General features: G+C 46.7%; 1 protein-coding gene and 1 pseudogene across 6 annotated transcripts in view; one reads left to right on the top strand and one right to left on the bottom strand.

Moving 5' to 3' along the window:
* LOC115175344 (transcription factor HIVEP3) overlaps window positions 1–13,478 on the bottom strand; it is a 92,373-nt gene that overhangs the window by 24,921 nt on the left and 53,974 nt on the right. For 5 of the 6 annotated variants that reach the window (XM_029734574.1, XM_029734559.1, XM_029734591.1 and 2 more), the window contains one exon: window positions 8,894–9,016. The exons of the other annotated variant lie outside the window; for it this stretch is intronic. The gene's annotated coding sequence lies outside the window, so the exon portion shown is untranslated. The remainder of the gene's footprint in view (window positions 1–8,893; window positions 9,017–13,478) is intronic. 6 annotated transcript variants of the gene reach the window in all.
* LOC115189638 (uncharacterized) lies at window positions 4,314–4,451 on the top strand (annotated as a pseudogene).

Genomic DNA, 13,478 nt, shown 5'->3' with positions numbered 1-13,478 from the left:
TATTGATGCAACCTTTAAACAGAATGATTAGGCGGTTTTAGGGTGGGGGAGAGCACCGTCTGAATTATGCATGGCAGTGTAGTCTAGACTCCAGCTCAGAGCAGGGAAACACACATTAGGGCTTTGCCAGGACGACAAGGGGAAAGCCTGCCAGAGTGAGCAAGCACATCATCATCTCTCACGCAAGCACACACACACACACACACACACACATCTAAACAAGCATGCATACAGTACGTACGTGCCCACACACATACAGACATATGCACACTCAAGCATGTGTACACACACACTAATGAATAGTGGTGGAGAGTCGACTCCATAGAGTCGATTCCTCAACTCCTTGACTCCAAAAGTCCTGGAGTTATACAAAAAAAATGTGCCTAGGCAGCTAGCTGACATAGGCTACCGATTAGCTTTGAATATTTGTGTCAGTAGATTGTCAGACAGCTCCATATGCATTGCTAATCAATCACCCAGCTCATTAGTGTGCGAGCACACATAGACAATTTTTGCTAATTTTGGTCAGTTTGGTCAAATTGGAGGCCAAGGGAGACTAGGCAGCTCAGGTAGAGTGCTCTGACAGGAAAAGAGAGCCAAGGCAGATAGGGGCACTAACAGGTTAACCTCTCTGGTGCAGGCGTTTCGCTAGCGACCCACCTCGACAACATCCGGTGAAATTGCAGAGCGCCAAATTCAAAATACAGAAATAGTCATAATAAACATTCACAAAAAACACAAGTGTTATACATCGGCTTAAAGATTAACTTCTTGTTAATCCGGACGCTTTGTCACATTTCAAAAAGGCGAAAGCATACCATGCGATTATCTGAGGACAATGCCCCGCTTACAAAAGCAGACAAACATTTTACAACAAAGTATTGGAATTACAAAAGTCAGAAATAGTGATAAAATTAATCACTTACCTTTGAAGATATTCATATGGTTGCAGTCACAAGAGTCCCAGCTACACAATAAATGTTTTGTTCGATAAAGTCCCTCTTTATATCCCAAAAACTCTATTTTGTTGCCGCGTTTTGTTTGGTAATCCACTGGCTCAAAGGTGGTCAAAACATGCAGACGAATACATCCTAATAGTACCGGTAAAGTTTGTCGAAACATGTCAAACAATGTTTATAATTAATCCTCAGGTTGTCAATTGTCTAAATAATCGATAATATTTAAACCGGACAATAGCGTATTCAATAGAAAGGAAAAACAACGAAGGGTGCGCACTCGGTCACGCGCGCAAACCATCTCTACATTCTTCCTCAGTCCACTGACAAAAAGGGTCTCATTCTTCTTCATTTTTCAGAAAACAAGTCTGAAACAATGTCTAAAGACTGTTGACATCGAGTGGAAGCCATAGGATCTGCAATCTGGGTCCTAACCCATTCGATACTCTATAGGCATTCAATTGAAAAGTACCCACATCAAAAAAAATCCCACTTCCTGGATGGATTTTCCTCAGGTTTTTGCCTGCCATATCAGTGCTGTTATACTCACAGACATTATTTTAACAGTTTTGTAAACTTTAGTGTTTTCTATCCAAATCTACCAATTCTATGCATATCCTAGCTTCTGGGCCTGAGTAACAGGCAGTTTACTTTGGGCACGCTTCTCATCCAGATGTCGAAATACTGCCCCCAGGCCATAAGAAGTTTTAAGGACTTGTAAGTAAGCATTTCACGGTAAAGTCTACACTTGTTGAATTCGGCGCATGTGACAAAGAAAGTTTGATTTGACTCACGGTCGACTCATACTCCAAGTTGCGCGCTGACATTTTTTAAGTTAAATGCTGTGTATTTCAAGAGTCAACCAAAGGATTTAAAAGCTTGTTATCTCCGAAGGTGGAGAGTATGCTAAGGTAGAAGGGAATCTGTTTAGAATTATTTGGAACTATAGAATGTTATTGCTGGTATCTGGCAATCAAAGCTTCCTTCTCTTGTGATATATGTGAAGTCATGATGTTGCTTTGTGACATCATACATTCTGTTTACTTTTAGATACTTTAGTATATTCCACTTTTTACCATGTCAACTTAACCAACAGTGCAGTTGAAGAAAATACTTACCAAGTAGACTAAAATAAAAAGTAATAATAAAAAGTAACACAATAAGAATAACGAGGCTATATACAGGGGGCACTGGTACCGAGTTAGTGTGCAGGGGTACAGGCTAGTTAAGGTAAACTGTACATGTAGATGGGGGCGAAGTGACCGTGCATAGGTAACAAACAAACAGGAAGTAGCAGCAGTGTACAAAGGGGGGGGGGGAAATCAATGTAAATTGTCTGGTGCTGATTTTATGATTTGTTAATCAGTCTTACGGCTTGGGGGTAGAAGCTGTTGAGGAGCCTTTTGGTCCTAGACTTGGCGCTCCGGTACCGCTTGCCGTGCGGTAGCAGAGAAAACAGTCTATAGGGTGACTGGAGTCTCTGACAATTTTATGGGCTTTCCTCTGACACCGCCTATTACATAGGTCCTGGATGACAGGGAGCTTGGCCCCAGTAATGTACTGGGCCGTACGCACTACCCTTACGGTCAGTTGCCATACCAGGCAGTGATGCAACCAGTCAGGATGCTCTCGATGGTGCAGCCGTAGAACCTTTTGAGGATCTGGGGACCCATGCCAAATATTTTCAGTCTCCTGAGGGGGAAAAGGTTTTGTCGTGCCCTCTTCATGACTATCTTGGTATATTTGGACCATGATAGTTCGTTGGTGATGTGGACCCCAAGGAACTTGAAACTCTCCACCCGCTCCACTACAGCCCAGTCGATGTTAATGGGGGCCTGTTTGGCTCCTGTAGTCCACGATCAGCTCCTTTGGCTTGCTCACATTGAGGGAGAGGTTGTTGTCCTGGCACCACACTGCCAGTTCTCTGACCTCCTTATAGGTCGTCTCATCGTTGTCGGTGATCAGGCCTACCACTGTTGTGTCGTCAGGAAACTTAATGATGGTGTTGGAGTCGTGTTTGGCCACGCTGTCGTGGGTGAACAGGGAATACAGGAAGAGACAAAGTACACACCCCTGAGGGGCCCCAGTGTTAAGGCTCAGCGTGGCAGGCGTGTTCCTGCCTACTTTTACCACCTGAGGGCGGCCTGTCTGGAAGTCCAGGATCCAGTTGTAGAGGGAGGTGTTTAGTCCCAGAGTCCTTAGCTTAGTGTTGAGCTTCGTGGGAACTATGGTGTTGAACGCTGAGCTGTAGTCAATGAACAGCACTCACATAGGGTTAGGTTATTTTGTCTGGTTAATTTGTCTGGTTAATTCCGATAATGAACAAGACTCCGGCATGCTAACTAGTTATGCGGCCCCGAGCGGTCGGCGTCCAACTTCTTAGAGGGACAAGTGGCTTTCAGCCACACGAGATTGAGCAATAACAGGTCTATGATGTCCTTAGATGCCCGGGGCTACACGCGCGCCACACTGAGCGGATCAGCTTATGTCTACCCTTTGTGGAGAGGCGTGGGTAACCTGCTGAACCCCACTCATAATAGGGATTGGGGAATGCAATTATTTCCCATGAATGAGGAATTCCCAGTAAGCGCGGATCATATGCTCGCGTTGATTAAGTCCCTGGCCTTTGTACACACCGCCCGTCGCTACTAACGATTGGATGGTTTAGTGAGGTCCTCTGATCGGCCCTGCGGAGGTTGGTCATGGCCCTGGCGGAGCGCCGAGAAGACGATCAAACTTGACTATCTAGAGGAAGTAAAAGTTGTAACAAGGTTTCCGTAGGTGAACCTGCGGAAGGATCATTAATGGGTTGCCGCCGCCGGCTGTGCTCCAAAAACAAAACTCTGCTGTGGGTTGGGTAGGGGGCTCACGCCCCCCGCCTCTCCCATCCCTCGGCGCGGGGTTCTTGGCCGGGAGGGTGGCTTCGGCCCCAGCCTGGTTCCCCGCATCTCCATGTCACCTGGGTTGCGCCCGGCCGGCTCCACCCCCCCTTTCCCCGTTAGGCACGGCCGCATGGGCAGGTGCGTCGACCAGCATCCGAAGGGGATTGGGAGTTGCCGTTGAAGCAGGTCTTCCCACCTTGGTCTCCAACATTAAGCTACTTGTGTCTCACCCAGAACCCTCGCACAGCTCCGGGAACCTAGCCAACCACTCTGCACCTGGTGCAGGCGGGGGTTTAATGTCTCCCCTCCCGCCGCGGCGGAGGAGCACCCGGATGCTTTTCGTTCAACCTCAAACCTTTTTGCTCTGTGAACTGTGGCCTCTCTCTGGCGAAGGGTAGGCAGGGGAAAGGAGGGCAACCTCCCCAACCCCGCCTAGCCACTAGTCTCTGCACAAAACAAAAAAATGAAAGAGTACAACTCTTAGCGGTGGATCACTCGGCTCGTGCGTTGATGAAGAACGCAGCTAGCTGCAAGAACTAATGTGAATCATCAACACTTCGAACGCACCTTGCGGCCCAAGGTTCCTCCAGGGGCTATGGCTGTCTGAGGGTCGCTTTGCCATCCCCCGGAACCCCTGGGTTTCCGCGGCTGGGGCAGTCGCAGGCCGCCACCGGTTCTCAGGGTAACGCTCGGGGTTAGGTTTGGGCCGCTGAGCTCTGACCGCCGACCTGAACCGGATTGAAAAGGTGAGCCCGGGTGCCCAGCCACATTCCATTCACTTTGACTACGACCTCAGATCAGACCCCCTGAATTTAAGCATACTACTAAGCGGAGGAAAAGGGCTGGGGGCAAAAGGTGGCTACCGGTTTTGGCCGTGTGCTTCACAGCACCCCTGCTCCGTACTCGCCGCTTCCCGGGCTCGAGGACTTAGTACCCGCTGCATCATGACTTAGTACCCGCTGCATCATGCGCACCCGGCCACGTTGCGTCACTAGGGCGGGGATCGGCTCACGTAAACTGGTGCCAGGGGTCAGCGGCGATGTCGGCAATCCACTCGACCAGTCTTGAAACATGGACCAAGGAGTCTAACCCGCAAGTCAGAAGGTTCTCTCTGAACACACCCCAGGGCGCAATGAAAGTGAGGGTCGGTGCGTGCCGGCTGAGGTGGGACCCCGGCCCTGTGGGAATCCCATCTCGCCCGCTCTGTCAGGGAGGTGAAGCGTGAGCGCGTGCGATAGGACCTGAAAGATAGTGAACTATGCCTGGGCAGGGCAAAGCCAGAGGAAACTCTGGTGGAGGTCCATAGCAGTCCTGACGTGCAAATCGGTCTTCCGACCTGGGTATGGGGCGAAAGACTAATCGATCCATCTAGTAGCTGGTTCCCTCCGAAGTTTCCCTCAGGATAGCTGGCACTCGAAGTTTCGCAGTTTTATCTGGTAAAGCGATTGATTAGATGTCTTGGGGCTGAAACGATCTTAACCTATTTTCAAACTTTAAATGGGTAAGAGCCGGCCGGGCGTGGAATGCGAGCCGCTTAGTGGGCCACTTTTGTAAGCAGAACTGGCCTTGCGGGATGAACCTAATGCCGGGTTAAGGCGCCCGATGCCGACGCTCATCAGACCCCAGAAAAGGTGTTGGTCGATACAGACAGCAGGACTGTGGCCATGGAAGTCTGTGGCCATGGAAGTTACACACTCCGCTAAGGAGTGTGTAACAACTCACCTGCCGAAACAACTAGCCCTGAAAATGAATGGCACTGGAGCGTCGGGCCCATACCCGGCCCTCGCCGGCCACGGGAGCCTCGAGGGCTACGCCGCAACGAGTAGGAGGGCCGCCGCAGTGAGCACGGAAGCCTAGGGCACGGTCCCGGGTGAAGCCTCCGCGGGTGTAGATCTTGGTGGTAGTAGCAAATATTCAAATGAGAACTTTGAAGACCGAAGTGGAGAAGGGTTCCATGTGAACAGCAGTTGAACATAGATCAGTTGGTCCTAAGAGATGGGCGAACGCCGTTCGGGAGGGGCGATGGCCTCCGTCGTACCCATATCCACATCAGGTCTCCAAGGTGAACAGTCTCTGGCATGTTAGAATAATATAGGTAAAGGAACACCCCGCTCAAATGGACAAAAATGAATGGGATCTTACTGTCACCATACGAAACATATACACGATGTACAATACCACTCAAATGGACGTCGTTTCATTCAAAACTGATTGCAAATGCCAAGTGTCACACAGCAAAAATCCAATAGATGGCGAGTGCGCGCCACCGTAAATGTTCTTATTGCAAATGTAACACAAGTCAAGACCCAGGAGTAAAATTTCGAAAATTTGAAAAAAATAAAATAATTATCACCCCCTTAAAAAAGTGATTTCTGGACCATTTTTCTGTCAATTACACATGTATAAGAACTGTATGAACATACTTTTGTCATAATGTTTTATTTTTTTTTACTTGTCCATAAGGCATATAATTTGCCCATTTGCATTATGCTTTCATAGGAAGTCAAAAGTCGAAGTCAAAAGTCAGTGAACCATTGCCAAATGCAATACGAAATGTCCAAATGCAATATGAAAGCATTGAATGTGCCAAATCAGGATGTTTTGTCCATTTGCAATATGATATCATAGGAAGTCAAACGTCGAAGTCAAAAGTAATTTTTTTCCCTTTTTTTGCCAAATGCCATAAGAAATGTCCAAATGCAATATGAAAGTGAACCATGTGCTGAGCACATGTGGGGGTGCTCCCTACCCAACCGTAGACCCCTTGCACCCACCTAAAGGCATTAAAAAATATTTTTATGTGCTCCTGGTAACGCATTCCAATCACCAGGCGCACGGCTGTCCATTTGCAATATGTTTCAATGGGCATTTACCATCACGAATTTGACATGCTAAAAAATACTGCAGAAATGCAAAACTGACTGGCCCGATGAACTCAGGATGGCCTGGCAGTGATTCTGGCCTGGCAGTGATTCAGGTTCCTCTCCATTGCTCATTGGTGTTGATTTCAGAATGTCAATTTGGTGATGTCTATCACTGTTTAAACATATTGCAAATGGACAAAAGTCAGCCAGCAAGTCACCGTCCATCAGTCAATATCATTCTGACACCAAACTGATACAAACTGACACCACACCCACTTTTTCAAACTCGTTTAGAAGCCAACTATCACATATTTCAGAGCAGGCCAAAAATTCACAGCACCTTCTGTTTAAACCATAATAAAGCAGCGACCTTAATTGGTGCTGAAAATGCACTTTTTTCCAGGCGTTGTTACGGGGTCCTTGAATGAGCTATCGGACAGAAACTTTAGGGTCCGTCTCTATGATCCGAGGCGGTTTCAATGCACATAGTCTTGCGACTCTGGGACATTTTTAAATGTCGTCATTTTCGTGATGTCAAAATAAATTGATGTTATTGCAAATGTACGAGGCTGTTTCTTGGTCTGAGAACCTTCTAGAGCCACATAACTCACCATGCACTATCGACTTGAGCTCTAGGTTTCTAAAGTTTCAGAGCTCTAGGTCTGACGGTTCTTTGATAGTTCGAACAAAGGTAACTATTGCAGGCTCTGTGTGTCTCTAAGCCCCACACTGTGTCACTCCATCCTTGCTGTGTGTGTGTGAGCTTTCTTGGAAATCTGATGGGAGAAATGACTGATTTACAGTTCATGATGGTTACCTAATCACACGTATGAAGTTTTGGAAAGATCTGACCTTTTTAACAGCCCCTATGACACCATTTTAAGGCACTTCCGGTTGACACAGGAAGCTGAAAGTGAACACATATCCTGATTGGGGTAGGCTCTTACAGAATCCTGAGTTTAGAGTCTTTATGTTAAGAATTGACTGATCTACATAGGGTTGAATGCAGTGATTTTCACAAACTGCAGGTTCGGTATATCAATACACCTTTAGGGTGAATTTAATCACTTCCGGTTTCCCCAGGAAGCTTAGAGTCAACGCAGGTAGACCTCATAGTGGCCTGATGGATAGTCATCGAAGACAGGTTCATAAGGCATTCATAACCCGCATAGGCTTCAGGTTGAATTTATGGGAGCAGGCAATGTATTCCTATGGGGAGAGAAGTCATTGCAAACTGTTTGATGTAAACACCTTTTCACTGTTAAGGGTTAATGCCACATGGTCAAGGTCAGGCTTGCACAGATCGGGAGAACCTCAGGAATGTTCCTGAGGTCGAATTGTGCTTCTAACCCTAACGGTTCTCTCGCTGTCACCCAGAAGCACTTAAAATTTAGGGCCAGGCGTCATTATGGGCCTAATTTTTCTCACGGTCGCTGCGCTCAGACCGAGCGAGCTACGGTCAATCGGGGCATCTCGTTGAACTCAGCACAGCCTAGAGATTATGGTAATGCCATTGCAGGTGTGTGTCTTTAAGCCCCGCACTGTGTCACTCCACCCTTTATGTGTGTGTGTGTGTGTGTGAGAGAGTTTTTTTCTTTGACATCTGTTGGGAGAAATTACTGATTTACAGTTCATGAGGGTTGCCTAATCAAACATATGAAGTTTTGGAAAGATCTGACCTTTTTAACACTTCGAAACAGCCCCTATGACACCATTTTAAGGCACTTCCGGTTGACACAGGAAGCTGAAAGTGAACACATATCCTGATTGGGGTAGGCTCTTATAGAATATTGAGTTAAGTCTTTACGTTAAGAACTGACTTATTTACAGAGGGTTGAATGAGTGTGTGTTATTTCAGGAAATCACAGAAAACTCGCAGAGCTCCGAAACCCGCCTTAACGAATTCGTCTGAACAAGCTACAACTGGATCTGTAACGTTTTAGAATTTTACAAACATTCGCGGACGTCTAGTAAGGGACCGTAAATTTGCAATATGGAGTTTCTCATCGATCATACAGCAAATGCCAAAATGCCAAATGCCAAAGGGAACGGGCTTGGCGGAATCAGCGGGGAAAGACCCTGTTGAGCTTGACTCTAGTCTGGCACTGTGAAGAGACATGAGAGGTGTAGAATAAGTGGGAGGCCTCGGCCGCCGGTGAAATACCATTACTCTTATTATTTTTTCACTTACCCGGTGAGGCGTGGAGGTGAGCCCCGCTTCGGGGACAGTGACATGTGGGGAGGTTGACTGCGGCGGTACACCTGTCAAACGGTAACGCAGGTGTCCTAAGGTGAGCTCAGGGAGGACAGAAACCTGTGGAGCAGAAGGGCAAAAGCTCGCTTGATCTTGATTTTCAGCATTAATACAGACCGTGAAAGCGGGGCATGACAATCCTTCAGATTTTGGGGGTTTTAACCTCTCTAGGGTCGGCGGGACAAAATCGTCCCACCTACTCAACAGGCAGTTGAATCCCGTGGCGCGTTATTCAAATACCTTAGAAATGCTATTACTTCAATTTCTCAAACATATGACTATTTTACACCATTTTAAAGACAAGACTCTCGTTAATCTAACCACACTGTTCGATTTCAAAAAGGCTTTACAACGAAAGCAAAACATTAGATTATGTCAGCAGAGTACCCAGCCAGAAATAATCAGACACCCATTTTTCAAGCTAGCATATAATGTCACAAAAAACAAAACCACAGCTAAATGCAGCACTAACCTTTGATGATCTTCATCAGATGACAACCCTAGGACATTATGTTATACAATACATGCATGTTTTGTTCAATCAAGTTCATATTTTCATTAGCATGTGTCGTTCAGAACTAGCATACCCTCCGCAAACTTCCGGTGAATTTACTAAATTACTCACGATAAACGTTCACAAAAAACATAAATTATTTTAAGAATTATAGATACAGAACTCCTCTATGCACTCGCTATGTCCGATTTTAAAATAGCTTTTCGGTGAAAGCACATTTTGCAATATTCTCAGTAGATAGCCCGGCATCACAGGGCTAGCTATTTAGACACCGACCAAGTTTAGCCCTCACCAAAATCAGATTTACTATAAGAAAAATGTTATTACCTTTGCTGTCTTCGTCAGAATGCACTCCCAGGACTTCTACTTCAATAACAAATGTTGGTTTGGTTCAAAATAATCCATAGTTATGTTCAAATATCCTCTGTTTTGTTCGTGCGTTCAAGACACTATCCGAATGGTAAAGAAGGGTGACGAGCACGACGCATTTCGTGACAAAACATTTCTAAATATTCCATTACCGTACTTCGAAGCATGTCAACCTCTGTTTAAAATCAATTTTTATGCCATTTTTCTCGTAAAAAAGCGATAATATTCCGACCGGGAAATCGTTTTTTAGTACAAAGAGAGAGAAAGTAAGAACATGGAATCCCCTCGTGCACGAGCCTCAGTCTGATGGCCCTCTGATCGACCACCATCCAAACGCGCCAAAGTTTTTCAGCCAGCGCCTGGAATTACATCATTCAGCTTTTTCCCGGGTTCTGAGAGCCTATGGGAGCCGTAGGAAGTGTCACAAAGATCCTACATTTTCTTTAAACAGAGCCAAGAAGCTCAAGGAATGGTCAGACAGGCCACTTCCTGTACAGAATCTTCTCAGGTTTTTGCCTGCCATATGAGTTCTGTTATACTCACAGACACCATTCAAACAGTTTTAGAAACTTCAGGGTGTTTTCTATCCAAAGCCAATAATTATATGCATATTCTAGTTTCTGGGCAGTAGTAATAACCAGATTAAATCGGGTACGTTTTTTATCCGGCCGTGTAAATACTGCCCCCTATCCCTAACAGGTTAAGTGTGGGTAACCCGGTTCGCCTGTTGGGCGAGGCTACGGAGGGGGTGTGAGAGAGAGGTGTTGACCCGGGCATGGTGCAGGCCTAGAGGCCTGGAGGGCCTTAGTTCCAGGGAGTAAGCTATACTCTCAGGCCCAGAGAGAGGGGTGTTGACCCGGGCAGGGAGTGCAGGCCTAGAGGCCCGTAGTTCCACTGTCCTTGAGTGGGGAAGAGCAGCCAGCCTCTGGAGGTTGGCTGCTCTGTCCCCCTTTTTTGGGGGGGGCCTACTGGACAAGGGCTGGCCCCTGGAGCCATTTCCCCCATCAACACCTGGTAACCTGTTCAATCACCAGGTGCACAGCTAAATATAGTCATTTTTCAGCAGAGCTCTGTCATTAATTTACACTGTGTTCCCACGGCTGGACAAAAAAAGTGGAACATTTTTCGGAATTTTCAAATAAATGATAAAAAAATACTTTGGAGGTGCTAGAGGTCCAGAATTTTGACTGGTACCCTCTTTGGTGATGGGCTACAGTTCCGTGGTCAAACCGGAACTGGACCCACAGGAAGCCTCTCTCCCCGCCCCTATAAAAACATTTCACCAACTTCAAACACGATTTTATATTATAAAATGTTATTGAAAAAACGGTTTGGTTTGACTTGTACTTTGAGTTATTAACGGTTAAAGATGGGGGATTTGACCCCTGACAGTGGAGCGACACTGAAGCCCTGTGGGTGACAGGGCTTATGTCGATAATGCGGCCTGTCCGGTACTAGCCTCACTCAGCTCCAGGTTGACTAGACAGGAACCGGCGCGATTTCAGAAACCTGGGTTTCGACAAACAGAACCATGTCCTAGAGATCCGGGGACGGTGGCAAACTTCTAGACCCGTGTGGTTATGTAGAAATAGGCTGTTTCGAGGGTTCTGGGTCCTTCAGGACCATGGTTCTAACACTGAAGGTGATCATCTGAAGGTGATCATCCCTTCGGCGACCGATTGGTGGTTGTTTAGCCCCAGAGAGGGCCTGGCTCGAGCCCAGTTCCCAGCTTGGTTGCGGGCGGATATTGAGCAGGTGCTCTATCCCAGTGTTCACCTCACATGCATGGTTCATGCATGGTTCCTCTCTATTGTCCAGACAGTTTCATTCCTTCTGACCGATTGGCATCCGTTATCCACCTGGGAGGGCCCCCGTCGGCCGGATGGTTCCCATGTGGATTCGCCTCTATCGGTGGAGCCCCTTTCGGAGATGGTTTACCCCGTTTCTCCGATACGCTCCAGCCGAGCCCCGTCTGAGCGAGACCCAGCCGACCCGTCTGACCCAGTGGCCCTACATTGGTGTTCCAATGCGGGCAGTGGTACGCCCAGGAAGCGATGCCTGTGGTAGGGGGCCACCCCGCTACGCACCCGGCGCCAGAGACACGTGTTTCTCAAACTGTGTTGTTGGCTCGGTTGTGTGGTTCCTACTAAAACCTCCAGCTTGACAAAGACCTTTTGAGCAGTGCCCCGGCTCCTGTGGAATTGGCCACGGGCAAGGCAGGGCCTTGGAGGGCGGGGGAGAGCTTTGTATGCATCTCTGTGTGTGGAGTAAAGGTGGTCTAGGATTTTTTCCCCCTGTTTGCACGTGACACGCTGGTAAAAATTTGGTCAAACTGATTTAAGTTTCCCTCTATTAAAGTCCCGTGCCACTAGGAGAGCTGCTTCAGGATGAGCATTTTCTTCTTTGCTTATGGCCTTATAGAGTTGGTTGAGAGCGGTCTTAGTGTCAGCTTGGTTTTGTGGTGGTAAATAGATGGCTACAAATAATACAGATGAGAACTCTCTTGGTAGATATGATAGCTGTAGACCACCCTAAGGTACTCTACCTCTGGCGAGCAATACCTCGAGACTTCTTTAATATTAGACATCGCGCACCAGCGCTTATTGACAAAAAGACACACCCCCACCCCTCGTCTTATCAGAGATAGCGTCTCTGTTCTGCAGGTGCATGGAAAATTCCACTAGCTCTATATTGTCTGTATCTTTGTTCAGCCACATCTCGGTGAAACATAAGATGTTACAGCTTTTAATGTCCCGTTGGTAGGAACATCTTAATCATAGGTCATCAATTGTATTTTCCAATGATTGCATGTTAGCCAGATAATGGAAGGCAGTGGGAGTTCACTCGCTCGCCTCCGGATTCTCAGAAGGATGCCCGATCTGCGGCGCCTTTTCCGGCGTCTTTTCTTCACACAAAAGGCGTGGATCTGGGCCTGTTCCAGTGAAAGCAAGATATCCTTCTCGTTGGATTTGTTAAAGGAAAAAGTTTCTTCCAGTCCGTGGTCAGTAATCGCTTTTCTGATGTCCAGAAGTTATTTTCGGTCATAAGAGACGGTAGCAGCAACATTATGCACACAATTAAAAAAATAAGTTACACAAAACGCAAAAAAATATATATACAAAATAGCACAAATCGGTTGGGAGAATGTAAAACGTCAGCCATGTTCTTCGGCGCCATCACAGTCCGACTGAGTCTGGTGACTTTTACTTTGACTCAAAAGATGAGTCCGGTGATGAGGCATTCTGATGGTGCATAAGCTCAACAACCATACTGCCAATGGCTACCAGTCAGAAGGGAGGTACACCATTGGAGAGACAATGGATCACCTGGAAACTCATCTCAACTGGCTGAAATATATGGTTGGTTAGAGCTTGGAACTCCCGAGTTGGTTCTTGCTGTTACACGAGACATGAATCAAACACCTAATCCTATACAGACTGTCATCATATTAATTACATGTATTAATAACGTTTATTTCATTTGGCTACATTGTCATTATTGTATTCCTTTCACAATTATTTGAGATTGGATAAGGAACTACACTGTTTAGAAATAATAGGCTAATTCATAATCGTTGTATTGGGTAGGGGAAATATGGCAGAGACTGTCATGTTATTTTCTTAAACACACGCACCAACT

Source organism: Salmo trutta, chromosome 3, assembly GCF_901001165.1.
Source record: "Salmo trutta chromosome 3, fSalTru1.1, whole genome shotgun sequence".
Classification (NCBI taxonomy): Eukaryota; Metazoa; Chordata; class Actinopteri; order Salmoniformes; family Salmonidae; genus Salmo; species Salmo trutta.
The sequence above is the reverse complement of the archived record's forward strand: the minus strand, read 5'-3'. Positions and strand labels throughout refer to the sequence as shown.